We start from the raw sequence: 14,245 nt of genomic DNA on the forward strand, positions 1-14,245 counted from the left end.
TTTTTCTTGTTTTTCTAGTTTTTCTAATTTTCTAGTATTTATATCTTTTCTCGTTTTTCTGGTTTTTTATAGTTTTTATAGTTTTTCTATCTTTTCTAGTTTTTTTAGTTTTTATAATTTTTATAGTTTTTATATCTTTTCTAGTTTTTCTACATTTTCTAGTTTTTCTATCTTTTCTAGTTTTTCTAGATATTCTAGTTTTATATAGTGTTTATAGTTTTTCTATATTTCTAGTTTTTTAGTTTAATATAGTTTTTATAGTTTTTCTAGAAAAGATAGAAAATCTATAAAAACTATCAAAACTAGAAAAGATAAAAAAACTAGAAAAACTTGAAAAACTAGAAAAACTTTTTCTAGTTTTTCTAGAAAAGATAGAAAAACTAGAAAAACTATAAAAGCCGGAAAACTAGAAAAACTGGAAATACTAGAAAAAAAAGAAAAGATACAAAAACTATATAAACTATAAAAACTAGAAAAATTAGAAAAACTAGAAAACCTGGAAAAACTAGAAAGGATAGAAAACTATAAAAACAAGGAAAACTAGAAAAACTATCAAAACTAGAAAAGATACAAAAACTATATAAACTATAAAAACTTGAAAAACTGGAAAAGATAGAAAAACATTTCTATCTTTACTAATTTTTATAGTTTTCCTATCATTTCTAGTTTTTATAGTTTTTCTATCTTTTCCAGTTTTAATAGTTTTTATAATTTTTATAGTTTTTATATCTTTTCTAGTTTTTCTATCTTTTTAGTTTTTCTAGTTTCTCAGTTTTTTCACTTTTTTCTAGTGTTTTGATTTTTTCAGTTTTTTCAAGTTTTTCTATTTTTTCTAGTTTTCCTAGCTTTTATAGTTTTTCAATTTTTTCATTTTTTCATGATTTCTAGTTTTTCTACTTTTTATAGTTTTTTCTAGTTTTTTTTAAATTTTGTCTAGTTTTCATTTTTTTCAGGATTTCTAGTTTTTCTTGTTTTCTAATTATTTTAGTTTTCATAGTTTTTCTCTCTTTTCTATTTTTTCTAGTTTTTCTAGTATGTCAAATTTTACTAGTTTTTCAATTTTTTCTAGTTTTTCAAATTTTTCTATTTTTTTTAGTTTCTCACTTTTTTTAATTTTTATAGTTTTTCAATTTTTTCAGGATTTCTAGTTTTTCTAGTTTTTCAATTTTTCAGGTTTTGCAATTTTTTCTAGTTTTTCAGTTTTTTCTAGTTTTTTAAATTTTTCTAATTTTTCTAGTTTTTCAATTTTTTCAGGATTTCTAGTTTTTCTAGTTTTTCAATTTTTCAGGTTTTGCAATTTTTTCTAGTTTTTCAATTTTTTCAATTTTTTCTAGTTTTTCAAATTTTTTTAGTTTTTCTAGTTTTTCTAGTTTTTCAATTTTTTCTAGTTTTTCTAGTATGTCAAATTTTTCTAGTTTTTCAATTTTTTCTAGTTTTTCAAATTTTTCAATTTTTTCAGGATTTCTAGTTTTTCTAGTTTTTCAATTTTTTCTAGTTTTTAATTTTTCTAGTTTTTCTAGTATTTCAATTTTTTCTAGTTTTTCAATTTTTTCTAGGTTTTCAAATTTTTCTAGTTTTTCTAGTGTTTCAATTTTTTCTAGTTTTTTTAGTTTCTCAGTTTTTTAACTTTTTCAATTTTTTCAGGATTTCTAGTTTTTCTAGTTTTTCAATTTTTTAGGTTTTGCAATTTTTTCTAGTTTTCAATTTTTTCTAGTTTTTTAATTTTTTCATTTTTTTCTAGTTTTTCTAGTTTTTCAATTTTTTAATTTTTTTCAGGATTTCTAGTTTTTCAACTTTTTATTGTTTTTTCTATTTTTTCTAGTTTTTCAATTTTTTCAGGATTTCTAGTTTTTCAATTTTTTATAGTCTCAGTTTTTTCAATTTTTCTTGTTTTTTTAGTTTTTACTTGTAACGGTGCAACACAACATCTAAAACGGCCTTTCTTAAGGCCACCAACGATCCGTACCGAATAGTAAACGCAACTACTGAAAAACCACTAACAAAACATCGGCCAATGGGATTGCGGGGTTTTTACGAAAACAGCATAAATACCGACCGCAATCCCATAATCAGTACAGTCTTCTTCCAAACATCCGGGTATCATTATACACTGGATCAATTGGAAGCCGACACCTCTACGATCAACAGCCAGCGTCTCAACACTTCAGCAGTAGCAAGCAACACCAGCATAGCCACACCGACCACAGCGGCCTTAGCTGCAGCGGAACCGACAGAAGCGGTACCCGCAGCAGACGTGCCGACGAAGCCCACCGCTCCACCGACGATTCCACATCGAGAACCGCGTCCTTCTTAGAATACAGAGTCACTTATTTGAGTTGCGCTCTTCTCCCGGTGACTAGAGTCCTTAGGCGCTTATTCAAGCTGCCCTATTTTCCGCCTAGTCACCCCAACATATCCCCCACACTTGTGTATCCCCGCTAGGACAATATAGTTCTATAACTGTGAGGTACTTAGTGCCCGTTTCCCCAGCGTGAGAGGCGAACTTATGTGAGTCCTGCCCTCACCGATACTTATTGTATTATCTGAGACCTATGAAAAATAAAGAACAGCCGTGATATCAAACATCAGTTTTGTTATTCAAATCACGATACGGCGAGGCACCCGCCACCCGTATCACACTTTTTTCTAATTTTCTAGTTTTTCAATTTTTTCAAATTTTTTTTGTTTTTCTAGTTTTTCAATTTTATTACCTGAATTATTATATTATCTAGCTTTATATTATATTATAATATTATTTTATGTAAATTATATTATATTAATATATTTTATATTATGTAACCTTTAATTAATTACAAAATTGTTAATATATATATATATATATATATGTAAAATAAAAAATTATGAGTGATAACCAAATTCGGTTCCAATGATATTATCATTTATCTGTGTTATTATAAACCCAGTAAAAAAAAATGAAAAATCGATATTTTTATAGGTTATCGATACTAAAATATCGATATATCGACATATTTCAACAAAAAAATCGATATTATCGATGTTTCGACATTGTCGTTATATTTTGAGCATCCCTTAACTCATCATAACCACTCTAGCAGTGGTCAAATACACACCTCAGAATATACTCTCTCAGTATTTTATCGACATGTCGAAAACTAAAAAATGTCACGTAACGGGAGAGCAAAAAGATGCCCTTATAGATTATAGGAAAAGTCATCCAGATCTAATTAGAGGAAAATGTACGTCTTCTTTTACTATAAACTCTGCAAAGAGGTTATGGGAGGAATGCCGAGATGTTTTAAATAACATTCGCGGACCTCAAAAGGAATGGTCCGAATGGCGCAAAGTAAGTACCTATAAAAAATAATATTATATTTGTTTAAATTTTAATAGATATTTATACTTAATTGCAACACTTACAAAAATGTATTATTTATTAAAAAAAAATATCTGTCATGTTTTTTTTTTCGTTGAAAATTACATAATTAGTTTTTCTGCCAAACTCCGTTGATGTACATAATAATTTTAAAGTTGTAGATTAAATCCTTAGATCATTCTTTCATCATCACACTCAAAATACCTTGACCTTTTGAAGTTATAGTTATATATAATACTCAAATTCAACAAGCTATTATTTTTAAAAACCTAATTAAAATTCAATTTTTTATTATTTCACAAACACTACAACTTTTTTTAATTTAATATTGACAGGTCATTTATATAAAATTCATAAAATATACTCTCATTTTATTGGAGAGATTTTTTAAAAATTGGGTTGAAACTAATTGTTATCATAGGCAAACTTTAATAACTATAGTTATTTTAATACAACTTCTGTATTAAATAGTTTAACCTTTATTCTAATAACTATTTAAGTTCTGTGTTCAAAACAAAAAATATTTTTACATTTTGTAATTATTATATTTATATTTGACCTCAGTAAACATATTAATTAAGGACACAAAGAGCCAAAGGGTATAAGACATTCGTTTTATAATCTGTAGATGGCTATACACATTTGTAACTATGGCTCAAAATTTTCAATAAAATGTTGTCTTATATTCCTTGGTTTCTAGGGATGCAAACAAACTATACAAAATATGATGCAAATAATTTTATAATAAATATATATTTTTTTAAAAGATTTATAAGGTGTACCTCAAATAGTTATGAAATAATTAATAAATAATTTTTACAAAAAATGTTATCTTAAAGACCCATTTAATCAAATAATAATATTTAATATTTTTAAGACATGGCAGGATTTAAAGTCAAAAACAGACGGTAGGGCTAGTATAACCAAAACTGGTGGTGGGATCTCATTAACCGAGACACTAACTCCAGTAGAAGACAGAATTTTATCATCTATAGGTGTGATACCGGTTAGTGGCGATCCATATTCGTCAGAATCGAATGCCACTTTTGATTTTTCATCGCAACCAACAACATCTGCAGAAGCATTCTCGCCATTATTGTTTGAAAAATCACCTCAAGGGTCTGTAAGTATTCAAAATAGTGGGTAGGTATAACTCAATGACATTTTTTACCATCTTAAATATTAGGTGTTATATTCTAATATAAGAGGTAACATAAAATGAAAAACAAAATGGTGTTTATTATAAAACGTCAGAATTAAAATATTAAATTATTTTACTTGAATCTTTCTAGACATGAGACAACAACTGCTGGTATTAATAATATAGGTGAACCGTCGACTTCAGCGTGTAGTGGATTAGATGAGGGATATATAGTGAAAATCCCAAATAAAGAAAAACGGTAAGAAAAATATTTAAGTATATGTATTAGGCAAACTAACTTAAAATTTGCTAATCTAAAATTTATAGTACACTTTCCTAATATATTTTTTTTGTAGGCCTAAAACTTCTAAATAGGTTTCTAAAAAACCCAAATTGGAAAAAACTCAACTTGCCTCTCAACATTTGTCAACAAATAGCGATAACCGCAACAAAATAATGGAGTCCTATTATTCTAATAAAATAAAGTTATTAAAAAGACAAACCGGCTTAAAAGAAAGAGCTACAAAGGCAAAAGAAAAAATGGCCAAAGCCTTATGTTAGTTGGCCGGATTGAATGATTCTTCGGAAAGTGAAGAAGAAATTGATTCTACGGCAACCTGAAATTTGTATTAAAAAAAAAACGCAATTTAAGCCACTAAAAATCGTATAAATATTAAATAGTATTACAAGCTGCGTACCCAAGTAAAATGTTTTGATGAAAAAAAAAGGCTCAACTTTGACTGTTAATTGTTTTTGGATTTCGTATTCCGGATTTTCGGATTTAAATAAATCCGCAAGTTATAGTCAAAATTGCGGTTTTTTCCCATTTTTATCAAAAACAATTTACATAAGTACACGGCGCTATACTGTAAAAATATTTAATACTTATACGATTTTTGTGTGGCTTAAAATGCGCTTATTTTTAAATACGGATTTTCGGATTTATATCACTGCAATTCAGGCATTACTATATTATTTATTGTTTATGTATACAATTAAAATTATTATCATTACTAAAAAATTAAATTTATTAATAAGAATAAACTATGAAAAGTATATCAGTTCCAAAACGGCAAAACACGATAATAATGTTTCTGAAAATGTTGTTGAAGATTATGTTTAAAAAATTTCACCAACATGTTTTGAACGACAAACCATGCGTAAAACATAATTATTTAATTATCAATATAATTTAATTCAAGTACTAAATAAACTAATACATTTTCAACTTTTTGTGATTACGGGTCATTTTAGGTAGAAAAATGCTAGCCCCCCCAACTCCCCCCCAAAAAAAAAAAAATAATCAAATATCCGCCTATGACTCGTATGAACAAGTAGTAATATGAATAACTCATCACTAACTGATACTATGTAAACATTGTTTGCACAATTTGTTGACGCACTAGTCGTCCTGCTATAAGATCACGGTTGATTCGACGTTGTACATTATTAGCATCTGGATCAACCATAGGTTCGAAAATGCCAAAATGAAAATCATTTGAATTTATGTCATCTAAGTCGATGAGAAGGACATTTTCCATTATACACAAATTATGCAACACAATGCAAGATTTTATTATTTTGGATGCTTTATTTGGCAAATAATGTAGAACACGGCGTTTCAGCAAACATCTAAACAGTGTAAAATAAAATGTTTAAATATCACAGACTATGAAGTATGTTATACTAATCAAACAATAGGTGTGTATTACCTAAATCGCATTTTTAGAACCCCGTTACAACGTTCAATAATTGAGCGAACTTTACAAAATGACTCGTTAAATAATACTTCTGGAGAATTTGGAGCCGGATCTATGAACGGTGTCAAAAGCCAAGGACGTAAAGCATATCCTGAGTCACCTAACAAATAATGAAGGCTTATTTTAAAAAATCAAAGAAATTTGCAACAATATTTTATTAAACACATACCTATTAAAAAATAAGACTTGAAACCATTTTCATGCAAGCCTAACATTAATGTTTTTACATTACTTTCATTCCAAATATGCGCATCATTTTCAGAACCAGAAAAACGTGCCGAAACATTCATGTATGCGATTTACATAGATACACAGATTAATTTAACGATACCACAAGCCGGTTTCGCTGCTGCTGGTTGTGGTTAGTTGAGCTTCGATAGACCTCGGCGGCAACACAAAACTATTTGACTTTATTTGACAAAGTCTCGACGACTAAATTGTGCTTCGACGTTAACACAACCCCTATGAATTTTTAATTTTATGTTAGTTAGCTAAATCTGATATTAAGGAAATAAGTGCAGAACTTTTTACACCAAATTCAGTATGAATATCATAAATATAGTTTTGCAAAAATGTCCACACTAACACTCATTCAATTGGATACTTCAAATTAAAAACATGAAATATTTTGAAACATAAATCCACAGCTTTAACAATATTAGGAAATTTGTAATATGTATTAAAATAATAAACACAAAATTCTTTGGAATCAATATACTCATCTCCTATGATGCAGATTAGAGGTTGTAACGTTTGTTTCTTTTCATAAAAAACTGTCAACTTTATTTTGAATTTGTGTATACAAGTCACTGGTGTTGGCGCAAAGTAAAATAAATGAATTTCGGGCATCAGCTATTGAAGTTTTGATGATACGTTTTGAGTTTGTTACCTTGTCAATCTCATATGATTTTGAAGTTGGAATTATTAGAGAATTCAATAAAGCAAATATAACCAGTGTTTTTAGAACCTGTAAAAAATTACAGACGTACATTGAAATTAATCATACAACGTAATAATTATAGTAAATTTACCAACCTAATGCAATTTCAGAATTTTGATTACAAAGTTTCTTCAATAATTCTTTGCTATTTGAATCTTTAGTGTTAGTTAGATTAACATAAGAGTTAATAGTTAAGGAATAAGTAATAGCCATTTTGCAAATAAAAAATGTTCTTTCCCTGAGTAGATGTACTCAAAATCAATATCAATCTAAAAAAAATTGCCATATTTATAGTGTACATAAATTAACATGTGTAAGAAGGTATAAAATTATACAAAAACATATTTTAACATTGTCTTTTGTTTTTTACGAAATTATGTCCAAATGACTGTATAAGGGCCACTGTTCCAATATATCATTTATTTTGGTATTATGTTGTGTAAGAAATGTATGACGATATTCTACAGTTTCTCGCCACTTAATTAACACATCTTGAGGAGGTTCGATATTAAATTAAAGCCATCTTTTTTTAGTAACCAATGTCTGGTCTATAGATACATATATACATTTATAAAGCATATTATTTTAGTATGCCTAAGTATATCTATAATATGCCTTAGCCAAACCTGTTCCATGAGCAGGATCACGCTTATTAATTAGAGCAATTGTCAATTGGCTAGTTGAACTAGAGGAACAGCTGGGTCTGCAGGAGTATTGTCCTGTATAGTTGTGGTTGGCTGAGCGGTTGACGAGGCTAACATATCTTCTACATCTGGTTCTAGTTCATGTTCCAAAGCAGCTCCTTCTGGCGGTTCATCTTCTGACCGTTTTTGTTTTGCTTGCTGGGCCTGAGCTAAAGTAGGACAGCAACAAACTGCCTTTTTTTGTTACTCTGAACCTTAAAAAAATACAATAAGAATAGATGGCATAATACGATTTTCTACATGCTTTCACAATTTGTATGGTTCTGTGAATAGATCACATAATCAAATAATGAAAAATTGTATTCATAATTTTATACTTAATTTATAATAAAAAAATGCGAGTTGCTTTCAGTTTTTATATTTTATTTTATTATTTATGTCACCTATAATAACGAACAGTTAAATTATAAGTATGTAAATTAACCCTACATAGGTCGCGTGCCTCAATAGGACGCCGGCAGTCGCGTGGGTTACAGTTGTAATCCTTTTTTTTTATGGGTTTTAAGTCTATAGTTTATATTGACAATTTATTTCAATAGTAATCCACTCGACCTATATAGGGTTAACACTACACTGCGCAAATTAAAACATTTTTAATTTTAATTTCAAAAACATTTTTTTTGTGTTAGGTAAACTATAAATAACTATGAAAAAATAAATTTTTTAACATAGAAACTCAAAATTAATATCTGTTCCACATTTGGAACTATGTGCACATATGGGCTATGACATAACTGAAATGAACTTACCGTGTCTCAATCCATGCAATCATACGACGGTTCACTTAAAAATTAAAACGTAATAGTGTAGGTCTAATTAAATTCACTTAATTTAATCACTAGTCACCTATTAATTATTATCGTCTATGTGATGATAATAAATAAACTTTAAAAAAATCTAAAACAATATGTACCTACATATCATACTGCACAATGCACCAGCAACGAATTCTGCCCGTTTTTGTTTTTCTGAGCCGGAAAATAAACAGTAGTCAGTAAGAATAGTAGTTATACCATTAAAGGTAAAAATAACCGATATGGCGATATCTTTCCAGGAAGAGATTACGGTGGGTCGTCGTTGTCGCGACGCTGATAATGACTATTATTTTTGTGTACATTTTGTATATACATGTATATTTTGTCTTTGTAGATACAATTCCTAAAAATATGTTTCTATATATTTTATTATTATTTTTCTTATCGACAAGATTCGTGTATCTTTCATATACAGGGTATTTTTCAATTAGGTATTTGTAAATTATTGACTTTTAATTAAAAATTCTGGGGTGGCAAAATATTGGGCTCGACAATTCTTGCCACCCCCGAATTACGCCACTGATGGTATGGGATAAATGGTTGTTAATGTATTAACGGGCGCATAAGCCCCAAAACATTACTACTCATGTGACATATCAAAATTTATGTTTTGAATAATGCAGATTATACGCGTATCACTCCATTTATAAAACCAAAACGAAATTTTCTTATAAATTGTATATATATATTGTATGTAATTTATTTATTGTTAATCTGGGGCAAGATTAATATAACAATAAACTGAAACGTTTCTCTGTAAAAATGAGTTTATTATATTATAAGGCTATTTACGCTATTTACAACTTATTTATAAGATAATTTACAAACCTGTAAAAATGAGAAAAAACATTCAATGATTATTAATCACAATCTTATCTCTCACAGATTACAAATTAATTTTAACAAACTATTTTAACTTTTAATATTGCTCTAAGCCTGATAGTTACTTGATAATCAGCTTAGTCACCTTCTCCTATCACATGTTGTTTTATCAGTACTCTACCTTATCAACTAATGCGGTAGAATTCAAATACTTAAGAAGTATACTTCTTATATATATTCCTGGATGAAAAGTAAGATTTAAACCAGGGCAAGAGGGGCTCACCGAAACCTGACTTATAGAGAATGTTGATGAGAATTGAATGATCAATTATTTTCAAGGGCATTAAGAATATAATTATTGAAAACAATGCTATTACATATTGAAGAGCGGTTAGGTCGAAAACCGTATTGCTCGTTTATAAGTATGGAATTAACGGCTGGTTGTAGTCTAGCCGACCGCAGAGTTAATGCCAACTTAAGTTTTCTCTATAAACTTTTAAATAACTCTATAGATGCACCTGAATTATTATCCGAAGTTAATTTTAGGGTTCCTAATATTCATTCTCGCTCATCGGCTCCTTTCTATGTCCCCTTCCAGCACACCAATTACGAACGAAACCAACCCATTCATCGAATGATGCGCTTAGCTAATGCCTTTCAAACTTAATTATTAATACTGTCACATCTGTTTTATCATTCTAAATAATTATATGTAAATGTTAATTTAATATTATCTGTACCTTGGGCTTTGCCTGTAGCAAATGTAAATAAATAAATAAGTACTTTTTTCACATTTTAGCCCTCGTTTTCTTTTAGTTATGCCAGTAGCATCACTACTTGTAGTAGAAGCAGTTGCTCTATTAGATATATTTACCTCTGGTGGAGTCCTATTTATCCTAGGAAAAGGTGTATATGAAAATTCTATGCTTGTATCAGGAGATGTAACAATTAAGGACACATTTTCAAATTGTAAATTGTCATAGGTGTTAAGTATACAAACTGGTGTAGATAATGGTTTCAATGGAATATCGTTAATATTATTATTAGATATAATTATATAATTACACAACTTAAGTGACTGGTCAATCAAGTTAATATCATCAAAAGTGTTAAAATCAACTATTATAGAATTAAAATTGTTAAAAGGTGCATAAATACTGTTATTAAAAATTACTTATTTATTTAAAATATCATTGGCGGGAAACTTACTTGTAATTATTACAATCTAATTATTTTGTTTTTTTATTTGTTCTTTTAATATTGGTATATTATACTGTTAATTCTCATTTGTAAATTATCTAAATATTGAAAATATAAAAATTTAAGATATAAGATATGAACTCTTGTCTCCTCCACAAGCATCAGGCTTTTGGAGACAAACTTTTTCCTTTATTACTCATATTATATTGTAAATTATGTATATTCTGTTGGAAATAATAAATAAATAATTAATAATAGTAATAAAAAAAATATTGGGTCCCATTGGTCGACAGCATACTTCTGGGTTTTTAGCGCTCCTACTAGTTTATACTAGGCCAATATTCCACCACATCAAATAAAACAAAAAATTCGAAAAACGCATTTTGCAAAAAAATCTTAATTGGCCTTTTGTTGTAATAAGTGTCTCAATTGTTTCTTTATTTTCTTTACTTTGCACTGGACTAAAATTGGTCGAAACCTCAAGGCACCCAAACAACACACTATTTCTGGTAACTTTTGTTTTAATTTTTAGACATTAATATTTTTAATAGTTATTTTAGAAACCATTACCATTAAATATATTATCCTATAAATTGCATTTGTAAGTAGTAACATTGCTTTAAACGAAAATAAACATATTTATGAACACACTTCAGTAAGTAATAACACCAATCTAACTATGGCATCGAATAAAGGCGCGAAAGTCTGTAGCCCAGATTCAGGAGGTAGTAAGAACGCAAGCGGAAACATGGAAAATGTAGACAAAAACAAACATCATGATGAAGAAATGGAGACAGACATCCCGCCACATAAGAGATTAAAGGCGAGTGCAGACAACACGATGCAAGAAGTTTCAGAACAAAGACGAGGGAAAATTGAGCTAGATAAGGCACAACGGGACAACATTATCAGATAGGTTCTAGCTTGTCATTTGCATATAACCGCTACAGCAAACGCACCAAAGATCAAACAAATCACTGGTATGGATGCGGCTGTGGTGTTTCTATTGGTTTGTGATTTATGTCTACTTATCCGTTGGTCATTGATGTTCTTTCGTATCTCCTTTTGTGATGCCCGAGATGTCTCTTCCTCCAAAGCAATATTGAATGCCTCTGCTAATTCTTTTGGGTTTCTTGCTTTAACAATAATACGAGTATCGTGTGGAAGTCCCTCTATGAAGGCTGTAAGTATCTGCATTCCTGTAATTTTGCCTATTTCATCTGTACTAGTTAATCCTCCTGTGGAAATAGATGTTTCTAGGATGTCGTAAAAAAGTTGCTCTGCTCTATCGGAATACTGTTGAATTGTCTCTCTTTGTGCTAACCGGAACAAAGCTAGTTTAGAATGTAAATGAGCTAAAGTATGTTTCCTGTCTATGGTTGCATTTAATGCACTGACTAAGTCTTTGTATATTTTAATTTCCTTGTACCGAATAGCCCTATATGCTTTGTTTGTTAACCTTGTTGTAATTCCCTTTATAAAGTTGCTCATTTGCGTCGGATCATCAATATTTAATATTGCAAAATCACAAGTGACGCGACACTAGGGAGGGTCGGCGTCTCGCTACTGGGCGGAATCGGCGCGACGATACGACGGTCGACGTTCCGCGAAAAGGTGGAGGACGGTGGAAGAATAAAAAAAAAAAAAAAAATGAAAATAAATAAGTACACAAATGTGTGAGTGCTTGCAATAAGGGGGCAGGGTCCGTTTATTTTGACACTGAGCAAAAAAAAAACAAAAACAAGTGCTATTTAAAACAAAAAGAAAGATGACAAAAAAACGATATTGAATGTGTGTCGCTCGGGTCGTGTGAAACAAAACATAGGCGGTGGCAGCTATGTGCGTTCCGATGACGACGGGGAGCGAAGAGAACGAACACCCGAGAAGCTTAGTAGCGGCCGTTTTCCCCGGTGTGGACTTTGCACTCTCCAACTGGACGGTGGGAGAGTAAGTTCACAACCGAGTGTCGCACAATGTGTCGACGGGTGACAGAAGAAGTACAGCGCGGGCCCAACCTGTGTGATAGGTTGAGGGGGCCGCGTCATACTCCCCCGCCAAGCCGTCGACACACCCTGTGCGACTAAGCCGTGGTCTAGCCGCTCACTAATAGTCTTCTCTTCTCCTCGCTGGGATGTTCAGGTGACTACCTGTCCCTGCGGGGTTGTTCGCTAATGATGCGTGGGTCGGATGGGGGAATGATGGGGAGATAGGCAAGCCTACTCGTTCCCATCTTCCTTGAAGGGAGGTGGGGTTCTCGGAGGATTGTTCCTCTCTGAGGGTCCTGGTGCGGGGGTTTGTTGGTCGGAGGTTTGTTGGTCGAGGGTTCCGGGCGATTGAGGTGTCGGGTTGGGGGAGGATGGCGCCGTGTGGAAAATCCCGTCATCCACCTCCGGGAGGCTTGTCGGTGGCCTCGTCAACACCTCCTCCTCCACATCCATCGGTGACTCCTCCTCTTCGATTTTCTCCAGCCTCCACTGCTGGCTGTTCCTTGCCTTCGCCTCCTTCTTCCTCTGTGAGAAGGCCTTCCATTTTAGCCTGTCCTTCCTCAGCTGCGAAGGGCGTTTTCGTTTTGGCAGCGCGCCCGATTGTCCGGATGTCCCCGCCGCTTCGCCGTTCGCGCCGGTGGTCGGTATTGCCGGTCTGGGTATTAAGACCTCCCCGGTGTGGACTTTGCACTCTCCAACTGGACGGTGGGAGAGTAAGTTCACAACCGAGTGTCGCACAATGTGTCGACGGGTGACAGAAGAAATACAGCGCGGGCCCAACCTGTGTGATAGGTTGAGGGGGCCGCGTCACAAGCATTTTGAAATGCGTGATTGGCGTTGACACTCTCTCCATCGAATACTGGAATTACTCGAAGCGCCTGCTCAATAGTCATGTACGATGGTTAGACCATATTATCTGGTTGAACTTCTTGATTTTCTTCTAATTTCGGTTGTGAAGACTTTGCGCTGGGAATATATTTTACAGTAGGTATTTCGGATGAGCCTGCTTCATTAAAATTAGAGAAAAGATTTTCAGGCGACTCAGATTTTAATAAAGTATTACTACACTGTCCTAGAAAACTGTCGGTTTCCCCGAGTTTACCAGAAGTTGTATTTAAAAGTTTGGAAGAGCTTTGTAGAAGATTATCGCCTTTAACCAATAATGTTTTTATAGATGACTTTGAGCGCAACTTTCGTTGAGCAGGTTCGGGGATTGGAACTCTATAGGATGGATTGAAATCTGGATCAGCTAATTTTTCGTCGACAGGACTGCTACTCCTACTACTACTACTAGAGTTACTCATAAAATATTTATGGTTTATACAATAAATATAAATATATGGCTTATAGAATAGATTTTCTGAAAAAAAATGTGTTTAATATATATATACCAACTACCATATAATACCACTATACAACGATTAAGGGACGTGTTGATGAAAACTTAAATATTTTAATGTGTATAATAATAATTGATAAATATCTTATTCAAATTAGTACTAAAAATTAAGCTTTCTTTTCCC

The 14,245-nt window shown here is 31.6% G+C and overlaps 1 pseudogene; it reads right to left on the bottom strand.

Annotated features, from left to right (window-relative positions):
• Positions 1–6,739: 6,739 nt before the first annotated feature.
• LOC126837796 (uncharacterized) lies at positions 6,740–13,266 on the bottom strand (annotated as a pseudogene).
• Between the last annotated feature and the right edge of the window lie 979 nt (positions 13,267–14,245).

The sequence above is a fragment of the Adelges cooleyi genome, unplaced genomic scaffold (genome assembly GCF_023614345.1).
Source record: "Adelges cooleyi isolate 19-005CV unplaced genomic scaffold, UGA_ACOO_1.1 ACOO_flye_CR_arks_rails_tigmint_CR_PRNA_29, whole genome shotgun sequence".
In the NCBI taxonomy this organism is placed as follows: domain Eukaryota; kingdom Metazoa; phylum Arthropoda; class Insecta; order Hemiptera; family Adelgidae; genus Adelges; species Adelges cooleyi.